The sequence below is a fragment of the Pseudonaja textilis genome, chromosome 2 (genome assembly GCF_049901715.1).
Source record: "Pseudonaja textilis isolate UNSWEBS1 chromosome 2, rPseTex1.2, whole genome shotgun sequence".
Lineage (NCBI taxonomy): Eukaryota > Metazoa > Chordata > Lepidosauria > Squamata > Elapidae > Pseudonaja > Pseudonaja textilis.
This window is the reverse complement of record NC_141991.1, coordinates 227,733,979-227,751,798: the sequence shown is the minus strand read 5'-3', so window position 1 is coordinate 227,751,798 and position 17,820 is coordinate 227,733,979. Positions and strand designations below refer to the sequence as shown.

The 17,820-nt window shown below is 41.8% G+C and overlaps 1 long non-coding RNA gene across 1 annotated transcript in view; it reads right to left on the bottom strand.

Moving 5' to 3' along the window:
• LOC148127400 (uncharacterized) overlaps positions 1–17,107 on the bottom strand; it is a 31,598-nt gene extending 14,491 nt beyond the window's left edge. The window contains exons 1-2 of the long non-coding RNA XR_015742339.1: positions 16,981–17,107; positions 12,816–12,896 (exon numbers count right to left, since the gene is read on the bottom strand). This is a non-coding gene — a long non-coding RNA (uncharacterized LOC148127400). The remainder of the gene's footprint in view (positions 1–12,815; positions 12,897–16,980) is intronic.
• Between the last annotated feature and the right edge of the window lie 713 nt (positions 17,108–17,820).

Genomic DNA, 17,820 nt, shown 5'->3' with positions numbered 1-17,820 from the left:
ATTTCCAAGACAATAAAGGCTGATAGGTCTGTTGTTATCCCGGTCCCTTTTTTCTTTGTTTTTTAGGATAGTACAAATTTGTCTGCCTCCAATCTTCTCTTCTCTTCTTCTCCTCTTCTTCTTCTCTTCTCTCCTCTTCCCCTCCTCCCCTTCTCTCTTTTTGTCCCCTTGAATCAGTGTTGACAAGTCCCTGCAGTTTTCTTGGCAAGATTTTTTGGAAGTACTTTGCCATTGCCCCTTTTTAGGACTGAGAAAGTGTGACAGGTCAAAGAACACCCAGCTGGCGTTGGAATTAGAAGCTGGGATTAGAATTCAGAATCTCCTGGTTTCTAGCCTAATGCCTAAAACATTACACCAAACCATCTCTCTCCCCACCATCTCTCCCCCTCCCTCCCTCCCTCTCTCCACTTCAAGAGGACAGAGTTTCCTATTTTGTGCCAGTATAGATATCTTTACAAAATTTCAACAGCAAAGATTAAAATACAAACTAACATAAAAGGAAAAAAAAGGGAGGGGATAACAGGACAAGTTTAAAAGTGTTGGGAAAATAATACATCAAATAAATATATGGCAAAAATGACTTTTTCAAGTAGAAATAATATCAGAACAGCTTCCTTCTAAGTTTAAATGAATAATACAGTATCAACATTTAAATTACCTTAAAATACTAATGAACACCATTCTTCCGTTCTCTCTCCCTCTCCCTCTCTCTCCCAATCTTGGTGTGGTGGTTAGGGTCTTGCAAAAAAGAGAACAAATGAATAAAGAGAGATAGGGAAAGAAACAGACACAATGGAGTACCCACAAAAATATGTTTATAATTCACCAGCGTTACTCAGTGGTAATGAACAAAGGTTCAGCCAGATCATTAGCAAGTTCTTTCAGGATCTTAGATTGCAATCCCTCTCGTTCTGGAGATTTAAACTCATTCAAGGTCAGTACATATGTCCTCATTATGTTTCTAGCAAGCTCAAGCTGGATTCAGCACTCCAATATTATTTGAGGAATCCATGCATAGCCTCTTGTCAGATGAGACTGAGATGAAATAGTTCTTCCTTTTGTTGCTGTTATCTGTTAATCTTTTGCCTTCTTTACTGAGCACATGATATACTGTTTGTTTTCTCTTTCTTATTTTGAATGTATCAAAAGAAACTGCCTTTCCTTTGTTCTTAGCATCCTTCATTAACTTTTACTCTTTCTGTGTTCCACATTTTTTATAGCAGTTTTACAGTTCTGGGTTATCCGATCTATCCTTTTTCCTGCTTGATAATTGCCTCTCTTTTCACCTCTGGTCTGTATTCTTTTAGATTTTCAGATTCTTGTTAGATTTTCAGTTTGCCAGAAACGTATAAGTTAAAGGCCTTTGAACATGAGTTGGTTTTGATTTTGGAACATCCTTTCAAAAGAATTGAAATATTAATGGGCAAATTAAAAGAATTTAGTGCATTAGTAGATTTTAAGATTACTAAATGGTGGATTAAATTGTTAACAAAAATATGAAAACAAGATTAAATAGAATTAATGAACAAAATGGGTTTTGGGAAGAAGGTAAAATATATGGGCATCACTATAACAAATATGTTATTTCAAAATAATTAAGGCACAGAATGAAATTTTAAAAACATATTAAGATAGGAAAAATTACAATTGTCTCTGTAATTTCTGTGATAAAAATGAATGTTTTCCCTAGAATGGTATTTTGTTTTAGCAGTACCTGTTTTGACAACTGATACACTATTTATTCAGTGGCAGAAGGATATATCTGAATTTGCGTGGCAGTAAAAAAAATATAAGAGTAAAATAAAAGGTGTTACAAGATGTCGGTATGAGTTCCTTTTATGCAGATATTCTCTAAGTAAACTAGGAAACAAAAATATTGTTACTTCTAAAACAGAGGTTCCCAATCCCCAGTTTGGGGCCCATTGGGAACTGGGCCACCCAAGAGGTCGGCAAGCATGCAAGTACATGAATTGTGTTTGTGCAAACAGCATACACAAAACCATCTCCTCTCCCCCCAATATCTCTACAGAGTCCATAGAGCTGAATTGGGGGTTGCTGTGCTAAAGTATACTATGTAGTATAACTCAGTGTTTTTCAAACTTGGCAACTTTAAGTTGCATGGATTTTAACTTCCAATACTGGCTTAGGAATACTGGGAGTTAAGGTTCACACATCTTAAATTTGCCAAGTTTGAAAAACACGGCAATAATTAATATTAGTCAACATGAAGCCAGTTTGTAGAGAACATAGTGGACAGAAGCTAAACCAAACCTTTGCCCTTAGTAGCTACAATTGGGACAGAGGTAAAAGAGAGGGCTCATGACTTAATATTGAGTCTCCATAGAAATGTTTTAGTATTGTGCACTCATTGATACCATCATGATCCTTGGATAGTATCTCTATGCTCTGGATTGAGACAGTGAAAGGGATGTATTAGAGGGAGAGGGAGATACAGTTTGCTTTCATCTATATTGTTCACTATTCATAGACAGTGGCATTAATTTGTCAAGCATACTACATATCTTCAATTTTCTCATTTTCTGGAAATAATGTCATTAGTCAGTTTAATCAGACAAAACATTATAAAAATTAGCTGATCCTTCTTTCCATGTACCCTATTCACTTTTATGGCTATTTGTAGCCCCTGTTATTACATTGACTAAAATAGGTTATGTTAAGTTCGGATAATGAGAGGCTGAACCAGGGCATGGGTGCAACAAATACTTTATTAGAATAATAAAGGACTGAATGTGCTTGCCAAGCCTGGAACTGGCTCGCAGCGATCAGCGACTGGTTGGACCCCGCAGCCTGCTTTTATAGCTGGCTGCCAGGGAGAACCAGCCAATGAGAGGGGGCAACCGCCCCCGCAGCGCGAACGGACCTGGGTGGGAACTTCTTTAAGTTCCAGGGACATAACACCCCTTTCCCCCAGATGCGAACACGCATAGTCTTTAAGGTACGCGGGAGGCTTATGCTGGCGCCCAGAACGGCGCAACCCCGGGGAGTTGTCTGGTAGTTCAGAGTCTGCAAAGGAAGGTCGGACCGGTGGGGTGTCACGAACGCGTTCCTTGGTCAGTGCCGGTTCGGGACTCGAAGGGCTGGTCACTGGGGATGTGCTTCCGTTGACTGGTTCGGACTGGTCAGCCGTCTGGTGGTCACGGTTCGTGTTCGGGCTCCCCGGCTCGGCTGCAGGCGTTAACTGGTCACCGGAATTGGTGCTGATGTGGGGTTGATGCTGTCGCCTCGCACCGGTCTGCAACCATGAGTCACTGCTAACGTGAGTGTCTTGGCGCTTCCGCAGCTGATCCAGGTGCCTTCTCCAGATCCGGCCATCCTCCAGTCTGACTCGATACGACCTGGGTCCGGTGATGGCCACGATCTCGCCCGGGATCCACAGTGGGTCTCCAGCGAAGTTCCTCGCGAACACGGGTTCCTGTAAGACAAAATGCCTAACCCCCGATGTGGAAGCGAGGGGAGAGTCAGGGCAGTAATGTGGGTGAAGCCTGTCCAATACAGTCCGCAGGCGTCTACCCATCAGGAGTTCAGCCGGGGACTTATTAGTGACTGTGCACGGGGTTGAGTGCTGGCTCAGCAAGAAACGGGAGAGTCTGTGGTGCCAGTCTTCCTTGCTGAACCTAGCTAGAGCTTCTTTAGTGGTCCTAACGGCTCTTTCTGCCAGTCCGTTACTGGCAGGATGAAAGGGAGCCGTGAAGATGTGGCGGATGCCCAGATTGGCAGCGAAGCGACTGAACTCAGCTGATGCGAACTGGGGGCCATTGTCGGAAACAATTGCGTCTGGTAGCCCGTGCGTTACGAACAGGCGAGTTAATACCTTGGTAACTGCTTGCGTGGTGGTTGTGGATAGTTGTGCCACATCAATCCATTTAGAGTAAGCGTCCACGACCACCAGGAACATTTTGCCATGCAACGGGCCCGCTAGGTTGATGTGAATCCTGGACCAAGGTGCGCTGGCGCTTTCCCACTTAGTGGGTGTGGCAATTGGAGGGGATGGACGGGATTCCTGGCAGGGATGGCAGGAGCTTACCCATCTGATGATGTCATCATCGAGACCAGGCCACCATACGTAGCTGCGTGCTAATGCCTTCATCCTGACGATGCCAGGGTGGCCCTCGTGCAGCGCCTCCAAAACTCGGGTACGCAGTGAGGTCGGGATGACCACTCGTGTGCCCCACAGCAAACAGCCCTGCAAACTGGATAACTCCTGTAGGCGGGTCTTAAAAGGCGTGAATTTGGTTTCAACATCACTGCCCGGCCACCCCCTCCTCACCCAGTCCAGTACCTGGGCGATCGTTTTGTCTGCCTTGGATTTGGCGGCAATGTCAAGGGCAGTGATGGGGAGGTCCAGTTGGGTGACCTCAAAGATAGCATGGACCGGGGCAGGATCCTCCGCTGGAGCAGGCAGGGGGCAGCGGCTGAGGGCGTCTGCGTGAGACAATGTTTTACCTGGACGGTGTATGAGTCTATACGAGTATGCCGCTAGGAAAAGAGTCCACCTCGTCATTCTAGGAGACAGGACTTGAGGGGTCTGTTTGTCACCTGCTAGTAGACCCAGGAGAGGCTTATGATCCGTGACCAGCTCGAAAAAGTGGCCAAAAAGAAATTCATGGAATTTCTTCACAGCTGCAACAGCTGCTAAAGCTTCCTTATCGATTTGGCTATAATTGCGCTCTGTTGCAGAGAGCGTCCTGGAAAAAAAAGCGATGGGGGCCTCGGAGCCATTGGGTAGCCTGTGGCTTAACACTGCCCCAATTCCAAAAGGGGATGCGTCCGCTGCTAGCACTAATGGAAGGTTGGGGTCAAACTGAATAAGGACCGCCTCCGACGTGAGTAGTGATTTGACTGCGCGAAAAGCGGAGTCTTCCTTGTGTCCCCAATGCCACGCCGATTTTTTATCCAAAAGTCTGTGCAGGGGTTCTGCCACAGATGCTTTATGGGGCAGGAATGACGCGTAAAAATTCAATAGCCCCAAAAAGGCCTGCAGTTCCGCTTTGGAGGTTGGAGTGGGTGCCTCGTGAATTGCCTTAACCTTGGACTCCAGGGGGTGAATGCCTGAGGCGTCAATTTTATAACCCAGAAAGTCCACCTGTCTAGTGGCAATGGCACATTTTTCTTTTTTTAATTTGAGGCCATGCTGTCTGAACCTCTCTAACACTGCTCGAACTCTCTGGAAGAGTTGGGGCCTGTCCCTGGCCGAGACTAAGATGTCGTCGAAGTAGGGTACTACACCAGGGAGGCCCTGCAAAATCCGCTCCATGAGGGATTGAAAAATGCCTGGGGCAACACTTACGCCAAATTAGAGACGCTTGCACCGGAAAGCACCCCTGTGAGTGACAATGGTCTGGAGTTCCGCTGTTTGGTTGTCAACAGGGAACTGTTGATACGCTTGAGACATGTCCAATTTGGCAAAAATGCTGCCAGGTTCAAAAGTGTGTAATAAATGCTGAATGACGGGCACTGGGTAAGCGCTAACTTGTAAAAACTTATTAATTGTGGTTTTGTAGTCCGAGCAAATTCTCAGGCTACCGTCTTTTTTGAGGGGTGTGACAATGGGCGTCTCCCATTTGGCGAAATCTGTTGGCTCAATGACCCCTTGTTTTAATAATTTATCCAGTTCCGCATCTAATTTAGGCCGAATAGCGAATGGGACTCTATGAGGTTTTAGCCTGATTGGGACTGCTTGGGGGTCGACTGAGAATGAGATAGGGGTACCGTTATAACACCCCAGTTCATTGCTGAATACGTCTGAGTAATCAGCAAATAAGGAGTCAGTGTCAGAGGTTGAGACAGCATGGACTCCTGTTAACCCTAGGCCGAGATGGGGAAACCAATCAAGCCCCAAGAGTGTGGGGAGATTTCCGTTAACTACCACTAGAGGTAGGTGGCCTTTGAAAGTTTTAAAATTAACAAGAAACTTGCCTCTGCCGATTACAGGAATGTCCTTCCCCTGGTAGTCCTTCAGGCTAAACTGGCACTTCTGGAGCCGGTTTCTGGATAGACTGGGCTGTAGTCTCATGAGGGTGCTCCAAGAGATAATTGAGAGCGCTGACCCCGTGTCAACCTCCATGCGACAAGGTTTACCTTCTAACAAAACGGAGAGAGAGATTTTACTAATGGCATGGCAAGCGTGCTTAGCATGGTGGCGAGTGCGACAGTTCAATATTTGCCTTTGGGGTCCAGAATGTGAAAAGGAAGGGTGCCTTTGTGCCGAGTTGTGAGCAGCTTGACAGACTCTAGCGATGTGCCCCTTTTTGTGGCAAATGTTGCAGGTGGCTCCCTTGAATTTGCAGGTGGCCCTCAGGTGAGATCCACCACAGGATAGGCACAGGGTGATATGCTTGGGTGGGCTGATGCTTTCTTGCTTGGCTCCTACCTGTGGGTGTCTGGCGTGGGCAAGACGGTGGATGTCGGCCGCATTGCTGGGGTCCTCTTCGATGACCACCTCTTCAGAGTGGACTGAAACTGCACTTTGCTTGGAAGCAGGACCTTGGATTTCAGTGGCTGAGTGTGCTGCCAGTTCCGCTGCCAGGGCTTCCTCAATGGCTTGCGCGAGGTTGAGGTCCTTCCTAGCGAGTAGGCGCCTTTGGAGGTGAAGATCCTTGACTCCGCAGACTAGCTGATCGAGGAGCATGTCCTCCAGGTAGGTCCCAAACCCACAATGGAGTGCTGCAGTCCTGAGGGCAGCCATGTACTGGTTGATGGTCTCTTTGTCTGATTGCTTCCTCATTCGGAAGGTGAACCGCCTGGCAATCTGTGAGGGTCTAGGAGAATAGTGGTTAGTAAGGATTTCTAACAGTTCTGTCCAGGGAACGTTTTTTAACTCACGTGGAGCCACGAGTGCTGTGGCAGTATCAAAGACGATGGCTCCACAGTAGATCAGGAAATATGATTTTTTCCGGTGTTCCCCTGCATCAGCCAACCCTATGGCGTTGATGTAGTGGTTAAAACGATTCTTGTATGACTCCCACTTCTCCTCATCCGGCTTGAACGATGGGAAAACTGGGTTGGAGTTCATGATGAGAATCTTGTTGGATAACCTGTTGAGGAAATCTCTCTGGGGCAGCAGCAGGAAGGTATTTTGTGCCTATGGCAGGCAAGTGACTTCAGCTCTGGGGAGGTTTTCACAACTCTCTCCCTCTCTCTGGATTAACACGAGGTTAGGCTGCAACGGTCGTTGGCAGCGTTTTGAAATTCGCGCCTGCATGGGCGTCAGTGACTTTGAAATACAGCACCGCGCTGTACTCTTGGGCGGAAATTCAAATGACAGCCGTTTGAATTTCGCGCCTAAAGAAACGAGCGGCTACGGCTCGCAGCGCTTCACTTTCCCTGTAGCTGGCTAACTAGCGGCTACAGACGCTTCTCACTCTCGCTGTTTGCTGACCGCTCTCTCTGGCTGCGGATCAGCGTTCGCTCTCGTTGCCTGCTGATCGTTCTCTCTGGCTGCGGATCAGCGTTCGCTCTCGTTGCCTGCTGATCGCTCTCTCTGGCTGTGGATCAGCGGCTAGTGATTCAGCGGTTGCATTTTGCCTCTGGTAGCCATCCCACCCTCGTCGCCAGTGTTAAGTTCGGATAATGAGAGGCTGAACCAGGGCATGGGTGCAACAAATACTTTATTAGAATAATAAAGGACTGAACGTGCTTGCCAAGCCTGGAACTGGCTCGCAGCGATCAGCGACTGGTTGGACCCCGCAGCCTGCTTTTATAGCTGGCTGCCGGGGAGAACCAGCCAATGAGAGGGGGCAACCGCCCCCGCAGCGCGAACGGACCTGGGTGGGAACTTCTTTAAGTTCCAGGGACATAACAGGTTACCTGCAGGATTTATTGTCAATTACATTCATATTCTTTAATATTCATATTTAAGTTGTGGTTATTGATTATTATTTGTATGCCAGATTTTACCAGAGGTGCATAACAGAAAAGAATAAAACAACACCGGAGATGGTTCCCCCCCCCCCAAATTTCAGGTTTCCAGAACTTCTCTGGAAAGATGCCAACTCCTTTTTTTAAAGCCAGAAAGAATAGGGACTAGTTTCAATTTGCAAGGGGGGTGCATTCTATATATTGAGAGGAAAAGGCCCTTCCCACATGTCTAACAGAGCCCTCTCTGGCACTCACTCAACAACTTACTGTCTAACAACTTTGACATCAACACACAGTGGAAAGCTAAATGGGCTGCTGAACACCCAGATTCAGGCTAGTTACATAGATGACCCTACACAAAAGGTGCCAAGTTTTGACCTTCCTCGCCAGCATTACTCAACTCTGAACAGGATCTGTACCCAACATGGTATCTGCCAGGATTTATTGTTTAAGTGAGGTCTTGTCTCTACCCCTCAGTGTGACTGTGGTGCTCCTTGACAAAATATCTATCACATTGTGTCCAAATGTCCATCAAGAGCTTACACTGGCCCAATGTCTGATTTTTTTCAACATAGACCACCCTCTCCTTAATGGCTGGATGAACTGGACATTAATATTTGAACCATTAAAGTCCATGTATTTACCATATGCTAAATAAATAAATACTTTGGAAAGAAGTCCAGATACTTCATTGGTGAAGTAGGGGGAGTCTCTGAGATAGTCCCACCTCAAACTTTAATAACTTTAAAAGTCAGAACGACAAGTTCATGTGGGTGGCCCATTCTACTTTTGCCACCAAGTACTGCTTTTTGTGCTTATTACCTTGGAATCCTTTTGCCAAAGCTGATTTCAACAAACCATGACAGAACACATAAAAATATTTGATTCCGAAAGGCATTTAAGGCAACTGTTGAATGGCTGATCCACTTTCTCCTTGTATATTTTGTTGGTTCTTGTCTTGATGCTATTCATGCATTTATTATTTTAGCTAAGCAATTTTTTGCATATGTTTACAGTAATCTGAATTGATATTTAAAATCATCCCAATGAAGGCCTGTTTTTAACAAAATACTCAGAACATACATTTCTCGTGTAAATGAGGAGCTAAATGAGGCAGACTGTAAATTATTCTATTGTTTAAATGTAGGTATAGCTGAACACTTTCCCATTCTACAGTGGGGTATTTCCTTGTATCTGTATCATGCACCAAGCTTTCGGTAACTCATCCTAGTGTTTCATAATGACTTTTCATTTACAGGAAGTTAAAACTTGGCTTGCTCTTAGCTTGAACTTGGCAGAGCAGATCTCAACTTGGAAGCAACTCATCATTTGCACAAAACTGCAAAGCAATCAGCTTGGCTAAGACTTAGAGATTACTTAAGAATATGTTCTGTTTCTGTGTGCCAATTAGAAGACAAATCTAAATGTACACTTATATAAATCTTTTATTCCAAAGTCCTTTGTGTAAAATGGTGTGTAAAATGCTGTACAGTAGAACCCTGATGGTCTATTTTGCTGTGTGTAGCAACTCTACATAGAAGAGGAATATTTCAGTATGAAAAATTATCCATGAATTTTTTACTGGATTTTTTGGTGGAGTCATTCATTGTGTTATGCCATATAGAAGATTTTACAAAGAAGTAAAGCTGTAATGCTAAATAATTAGCTGCTTGACGATGGTTTACAGATGGAAACTGTGTGTTATAGATTGGTTTATATAGAGGCTTTGAAGTAAATCTGGTCAGCAAGTTCTCAGCAAGTTTTTTTTTTTTTCTGATTAGCAGAAGCACTGATTCTTTTGGTGATTTAGGCAGTCTTTGATTCCAAGCTTCCCTCTGTATTTCTAAGGTATGTACCCAGGTTAGTAGAGGTGAAAGATTTCATTGTCCATTCATGTTTTCCCCTAAGAAAAATATGAGACTTTCATACTGGGCATTCATACTGACTTTCATACTAAGCATTCATACTGGGAATTAGATTGCTTCAAGGGCCATACCAAACGTGATATCTGAATATATCATATTTTTTAAATTTAAGAGAAGTCCTTCCTTAGCACTTGGCCACCAGCAGCTTGCTGCCTTTTTCGCCATTCCCTTGTCTCCTCCTCCTGATCTCTCCTGGCGGTTTTCCATTGCTGAGGATGCTTTGGTTACAAAGCTGGGTCTTCTCTGTGGAGAGTGAGTGGCCCTCCTTCTGACCCACACACTTTGCCCTTCTGCACACACCATGAGCAACTTGGCCAAGGAGAGTGAGAATAGCAGCAGGAGCCTCAGGAGGTAAGTGAAGCTGGGCACTCCCTTGGAGAAGGATGGTTGGGCTGGGCACTTGCCCTCCACTGTCTAGGGTTCTGTGCAGCCTTCACCAATGTCTGGGCATCTCTGTGTGGCCTGAGAGGGATTGTGAAGCTTCTCTGGAGGACAAGGGCATGGCGTTCTCCCTGGTCTTGCCTTCCTCACTGAAGACAATGGATCCCCCCAGTTCTCCCTGGGCCACCAGGTCCCCCCGACATGAGTGATGTTGAGCTGGCCATGTCCACCCTGGCCATGTGCACCCAGGCCATGCCCACCTCAGCCATGCCCACCATAGCCCCCAGAGGTCAAACACAACCCTGGTGCAGCCTTCAATGAAATCGGGTTTGACACCTATGTTCTACAGAGTGGGGCCACCACAGAGAAGGCCTGTTGATACCCTGAGAACCTCTTAGGAACCTCAAAGGCTTTTACTAGATAACTGGCCTGAACCAGCCAATGCAGTTCTGGTAGTCCATTGCCAGAAATCAAGGTTACTGATGAGCAGGGATTGAAAAGAAAGAGAATATGGCGAAGAATGAATAAAAGAACAAGGGGCTGTATATAGGGGTGGGATTCTACAGGTTCTCACCTATTCACTAGAACTGGTTGTTAACATTTTAAGCAGTTCAGAGAACTGGTTGTTAGAAGAAATTACTGGCCTAATCCTGTAATGAAGGCAGGAAGGAAACATTCTGGTGTTGCTTACAGAAACTGCCTCTCCGTTAACCCTTATTACATTCTTGGCAGGACTAGACTTCCTGTCTCTGGAACTTCTCTGGAGGTTTTTCCCCATTCTTTGCTGGTACTTGGCTTGTGTCGAGTGACCATTCAAAGTTACAATGGCACTGAAAAAAGTGACTTATGACCATTTTTCACATTTACGATTGTTGCAGCATCTCAACAGTCATGAGAGGTCAGGGGAGGAGATGTGTGCCTTGATGTGAGTGATCTTGATTTGGCCACACCCACCCAGTCACATGACCACCAAGCCACGCCCACCAACTAAGCCATGCCCACAGAACTGGTTGTTAAAAAATTTGAATCCCACCCCTGGCTGTATATGTGCTAATCCTAAACTTAGGAGAGCAATAATTCACTCTAGTTAAGGTATCTTTTTATTCTCCTTTTATAGCTGAAATTATAGGCACTGAAGGAGGATATGAAAATTATGACTTCATTGTCTTGGATGTGCTTAACGGTAGATGTCATTTTCAGTATGGTGAAACACACATACTTTCATGTTTAAGGAATTTATATAATTATTAAATAAAAGACAACTACTGTCAACTATATTTCCCATGAGTCTCCTGAACCTACTTCCTCTGCACATGGAAAAATAATTTTATCCCTGCTTAAAAAAGAGCTCTATTTCCCTCTTCCATCTTTGTAGGCACTGGTGAACTAAACTCTTTGGAGACTCTAAGGCTTGCTATTCTGTTGTGAAAATATTTCTTCACCAGTGGTATCTTTCATTTCATTGGCCAGACACCTGCCATAAAATTTGATATAGACCAGGTTATGTGAGAGACAAATCTGTTCCTTTTATTTGTGTAGCAAGAACACAGATGTATTGCATCAAAGTCAGTTCCCTTATAAAAGTGCTCTCTAAAAATAGCTTGCATCCAAAGTTCTGTGCTGATGCATTTATGCGTGCATAATCTGGTTGTGTTTAACACTGTTCCTCTGAGAAATTCTAAAATACAATTTATGGGAACTGGTTCTTTGATGCTAAGAACTAGTAGACATAGACAGGATGACCAGTGGTTAAGCTTCTCTGCATTGGAAGTAAAGCATTGTTAAGAAGAACTTTATGATACATGGCCAAAATGCTTTCTGTCATACTGTCTCAACAAATACCCGACCTTTGAACTTGCTTATTTTTGTCTTATTTTGGCCTCCATTTTAAAATCCATTCATCTATCCATTTGCCTTTTGCATTGAAAATACTAAATCATATATGTCATTATCATAATATGTTAACCACCAAATTGACCAGATGGTATATAAAAGTAGTAAAGCCAAGGAGGAGAACTATGAGTAGGACGTGTGTAATTGTGATTGACTATTTCAATGGTAAATCCACAAAAATCTGGCTTTTCTCTCAGGTATTAGGACTGGGTTCTTAATGGAATCTGATATAGGCTGCTTAGAGGATTAAGATGTGTGAGAAGCTTCAGCTATTGTCTTTAGTAAGTTTGTTTTAACTGCATTTTTATTTTATATTAATTTGTACTGTTAGCCATCCAGAATTATTTGTCATTTATATTTTCTAATAAACAGCAGCTTCTCCTCCCCATTCCTAAGAGGCCTGTATGGGGCATGCATAAGTACACAATCATGCCTACTGTCCCTGGCCTATTGTTCCCAATTATTAGTTCCTATTTCTTGTATTTAAACTTATGTTTATTCTTGTTTCTGTTGTATTGTAAGCTTTTGACAAATAAATAAATAAAAATAATAAAATAAATATTTTATAGATAAACCGACTACTATATTTCTCCTTATATGAAAAAAATAGAATTCTGCTTCTCTAATGAATAAGTTATTGTATTACATTACATCTTTCTGCATTCCCTCCCACAATTGTATTCTGCTATTAAAAACCCTGTGAGGTTAGTTGGCCTTGGCTTAAAGATAATTACTTACATTTCCTTGACTTGGGGAGGGGGTTATCCAGGGTCTCACTGGCTGAAATCCAACTTCCCAAAAAGAAGAAGGCATGTGAAACTGTAATAGAATATGTTGTGTTTATATTACACCAAGCATTTCTCGTCCTAAGGAGAAATTTTGCTTTGCAATATGTAATTTGATATATTGTGGGTTTACATCCTATGAAATTATCTTCAGAAGATAATCGATATCAACCAGGTCTGTATTCCTGAACTTGAAGTGAAAAAACAAATTTATACCAGTGATGGAAAATTTGTCACTTTCTATAAGGGAGAAATTTTTCAACCACTTCCAGTATGACTGGATTCATAATTTATACTTCTCTATAACTAATGATATGTTGTTTTACAGATACCCTAGAATTATAACCATACAGTTCAGTAGCCAAAAGAATCTGACATGCATTTTATTTTGGGAGCAAAAAATCTCAAAGGGGAAAAAAAAATCACCAAAATGTCATTGCATGTCACATTTACTATAATATAGACTTCACTAAAGCATAGTAAAGTACATTTCAAGGCTTGGTAGTGCATTTGCTTGTAGGTGAAAAAGAAAGTTCAATGGTGATATGAACATGAAATATAGTTTCATGAAACTTAGCTTCTCTAAAATATTTCTCAAAGTGTGGCCTGATGACCCCTGGGTTTCCCAAAACCCTTACATGGGTCTGTGAAAGCTAAATTGTCTGCCAACATACTGTAACACTTGATGCATTGAAGGATTTATTTTTTAACAGTGGACTCAGAAATTAATCTTAAGAGTGTCTATCTCTATGATTAGATGTGTTGAAAAGATATTATAGAAAAGGAATAAGTTTTACTGGACAAGACTGGAAGTGATCTGACAGTGAATTTAAAAATGACAAGCTACAAAAATGATGTGGGAAAAAATCCTACATTGGACATACCCCCCCCCCCAAAAAAAACCCCATCTGATGTCTTTATAATTAAAATAATAGATCAAGAGCTGGCCTAGATAATTTTCTTCTATGGAATTTGCAAAAGAATCTTGTTAAATCTTAGAAAAATTTTCTGAGAGGAGATGAATGAAAAGAAATAAAATTCTGGGACATTATTTGAAGGGACTAAAGATCTAGATTGTTGAAAAGCAAAGGACTAGGTTGTTAAAAAGCAAAGGACTAGGTTGTTAAAAAAGCAAAGGAAGGAATATAAAGTTCATTTATTTGATCAAGGCTAAAATAGATACACTGTTGTCTCTGGTAATCCTTAAAGGACTTTTTCTGATCAGGACTGAAATGAAGAATTTTAAGAGGTGGGTTATGGGAAGAAGAAAATGTTTGTTGCATTTTAAGAGAAGGTGATAAGTTATGAAAATTGTTTACACTTATGATGAAATAGTAATAACTTTTTATATTTTTTCTTTTTTCTTTTCTATATTCTTTTTTCCCCTTTTTATTTTGTCTATCTTCTATTTTTTATTTTTATTCATGTGTGTGTGTGTGTGTATACATATACATATACATACATACATACATACATACATACATACATACATACATACATATATATATGTATATATATATATATATATATATATATATATATATATACACACACACACACAGAGAGAGAGAGAGAGAGAGAGAGAGAGAGAGAGAGAGATTGTATTAGTTTCGTATCATACTAATTATATTTTAAATAAAAAGTTCTATTTAATAAAGGACATATAATCTAGACTTATAACATGATTCCATATTTATATTCCATAATCTATATTCATGGCTTTCTAGTTTCTTTCAAGGAAAAAGTCATCATCCCTTCAAAGAGTAGGTATCAACAATAATAGGAATGTTTCTAAGTAAAATAGTATTTGTAGTAGGGGGAAAAATTACTAGACTGCAAAATTGATCTATTTAAGCATTGCAATTATTTTCCTTCATTTCTGATATGACCTTATTTTAACTTCCTATGAATATGTGTGTGCATATGTATCTGTGTCCATGTAGCTTATGTGGGGAGATACGGCCTCAGTAGATGAAGTAATGATACAAAGTGCATAAAGCTTCATTATACAAGTGTGCAAGGCTGGGATTTTCAGGGATTTTCAAAGGCTTTAGGGTGGGGTAGGAGATTGAACATTTCTGTACACATGCCAAGGAAATTATGGGACTCACTCTAACATTCCCATTATTTTTTGTTTCAAAATAATGATAAACCCCATGATTTGTTTCAGTGAAAAACATGTTCAAGGACTGCACGATATGGTGTTTGTCCACCTTTGAGTATTATCCTTGCTATACCTGATGGACTGGACTTGAGATGTAACAAGGGTGAGAAACAGCATTTGGTTCAGGATGTGGATTTTTCAAGAAGACCACTCCACGATGGCATGACAACCACTCTCTTCCAAGCCCTGTGAATAATGCTTCCTCTCAAAGAGCCCCTGTTGGAAGAACTTTCTGTACTTTCAAGTGATGGCTGAGCTTTGCCCAGTTTTTAATAAGAGGAGTGAAATGCTTGCATATCCCCAGGCAGAATTCCACCTATTAGCATTCCATTCTATTTTACTTTGAGGTAATCACTTTATGAGTGTAAGGCCATGGGAATTATATACAGGCACTTCTGAGAGGATCAGGCACATACGAGATCCCCTGTATGCCAACTTCCCTCAGGCCCTTTCCATCTGCTCCCCAATGTTGCTGATGGGAACGCTGATTTGCATAGCTGTTCTGGATGGGAACAGATGAATCTTAAGACAGCTCAGGAGATTTGTACTCCAAAAGTTAGAGACTGGCACAAAATTGTTGCATGTTTCCAGGCCCTGGTGGATTTCATTTGTTGTTGTCAGTTCATCTAATTTCTAGCCCGTTCCTTTTAAAATTTGACTTTATTTATATTCACTGCAGAGAGAAAAACAATTCAATCTCTTGGATCAGCAAAGAACCAAATTGCTAATGCCTGGGGGGAAGGGAGGGATTGATATAATAGAGAGAGAGAGAGAGTGAGTGAGAGAGACAGCACCAGTGTGGTATACCGCTTAGGGGGTTGGACTAGGAACAGGATGACCCAGATTCTAGTCCTTCCTTAGGCATGGAAGCCAGCTGGGTGATTTGAGGTCAGTCATTCTGTTCCAGCCCTAGGAAGCTGAAAAACATCTGTCTACCAACTCTATTTGACTAGCATGGTTGATTATAATAACCTTCTGTGAAGAGGCCTTCATTGCTGCAGTGCGTTGATTTGAGCTGTTGTTGTTGCTGCTGCTTTTGTTAATGTTACCAGTAATAACTGGGTTATTACTGAAGGAAATTGTGAGCTCTCCTTCATTGATCATGTGTAAAAAAAATAGAGCTGTTTTTCAATCTTGTTTTGAGTTGGATTCCTGCATGCATCAGGAGGTTGAATTCAACACTCAGAATGGGCCCTTCCAGCTGTACGATTCTAAAATCTGATATTTTTAATGCACATTAATTTCAAAACTATGTTAATAATTTAAGGGACTTCTTTTAGGGCCACCCTGATAGAGTATATCATTTCTATACTGTATGAATTTTTAAAAAGGGAAATAATGAAGTGTACAGGGCCATATATAAGGAGAAGTTTTCGGTTCTTTCCTATCACCATGGTTGCAAATTTGGCACAGCCTTGCACAATCTGCTCGCAGTGGAAGAAATGAGCATGCAGTGGGGTAATTGTGAACTTTTCTTCTAAATCAATAGGTACATGTACCTTCTTACTCTGGATTGAACTTGTTATAAACAGCTTTAAAATCCCTACACAACATATCAAAGACTGGTCCATACTGGTTCATCAAGACTGCCATTTAAAAGAAGCCAATCTTTGAACTACTAATTTTGTAAACATTGTCACACCCACTATGGCCCTCAGGCTGTGTATCCACAATTGTTTCTCCAAGATTTGGAGGAAGTATTGTTGCATCTATAATTGGCCACAGAGTATACATTACTTTCTGATTTCACAATAGACTCCTTGTTAAAAAAGAAAAAGAAAGAAACAAACCAAAACACAGCACCTCTGCTGTGCTTCAGGATATAACCTGAATATGAATATTATGAGGTTCCCTTTATATTGAGACAGACGTTTGGCATTTTTCAACCTGGCACCCCCCAGTAATGTTAGAATCGTAACTGCCAGAATTGCAGAGTTTCAGAAAGAGGACTCACCCAGCCTTTCCTCCTTCAAATGTGATAGTCCAATAAATCTGGAATGAAAATCAAATGTTGTACCTCTGAGTAATGCCTCCAGGACAAATGTAGAAAATGAAACTCCCTTTCTATATTCAGCATTGCTGGAATGAAAATGTTGGTACCAATATTTTGTCACAGCAAGCATCCTAATGAAACACACAAAACTGCATAACAACCTCAAAATTAAAGTCAAGGCAGAAAATGAACCGTATAGTGCTCATTTTGGCAGATATCTTTTAATAGCAAGCATCTGAAGATAAACATATCCGATATCCATTTGTTATTAAAAGTGCATTTTATAACCTTGGATGTTTTCCAGCCTAATAATGAGCCTGTATACCAGTTGAATATGTTTCAGCCATTTAGCTTTCACCAGTAGGTTGTATAGATAAGCAGAAAAGTTGTATTTCAGACACACTCAGGAACCTGCAGAGTCTCAGAGAGCAATTGGGGTGGTTTAAGGACCTGCAAAAAGCAACAAGGTTTCAGGTGGGAAATCCCTGAACACAATTGCCTATACTTTCCATTGGAGGTTATAGGTGGTAATGTTTTGATTTCCTTTTCTATAAAAAAAAATACAAACTGGGCAGCCTTGGAATATTATGCATAGTATTTAAAACAATGAGTAACAGTTACATAAACCAGTGTCCTTGGGCTGTTTGTCGGGATTGAGGCAGAATCTATCCATTCATTCCTTTCAGTAGAGACATTGCTACCCTACAAATCAAGGACATTTGACAGGAAGGTGGAAGGAAATCCTTCATTACATGGCCTGTTGTCAATGGCATGTAAAATACTGATTTTGATTTCCATAGT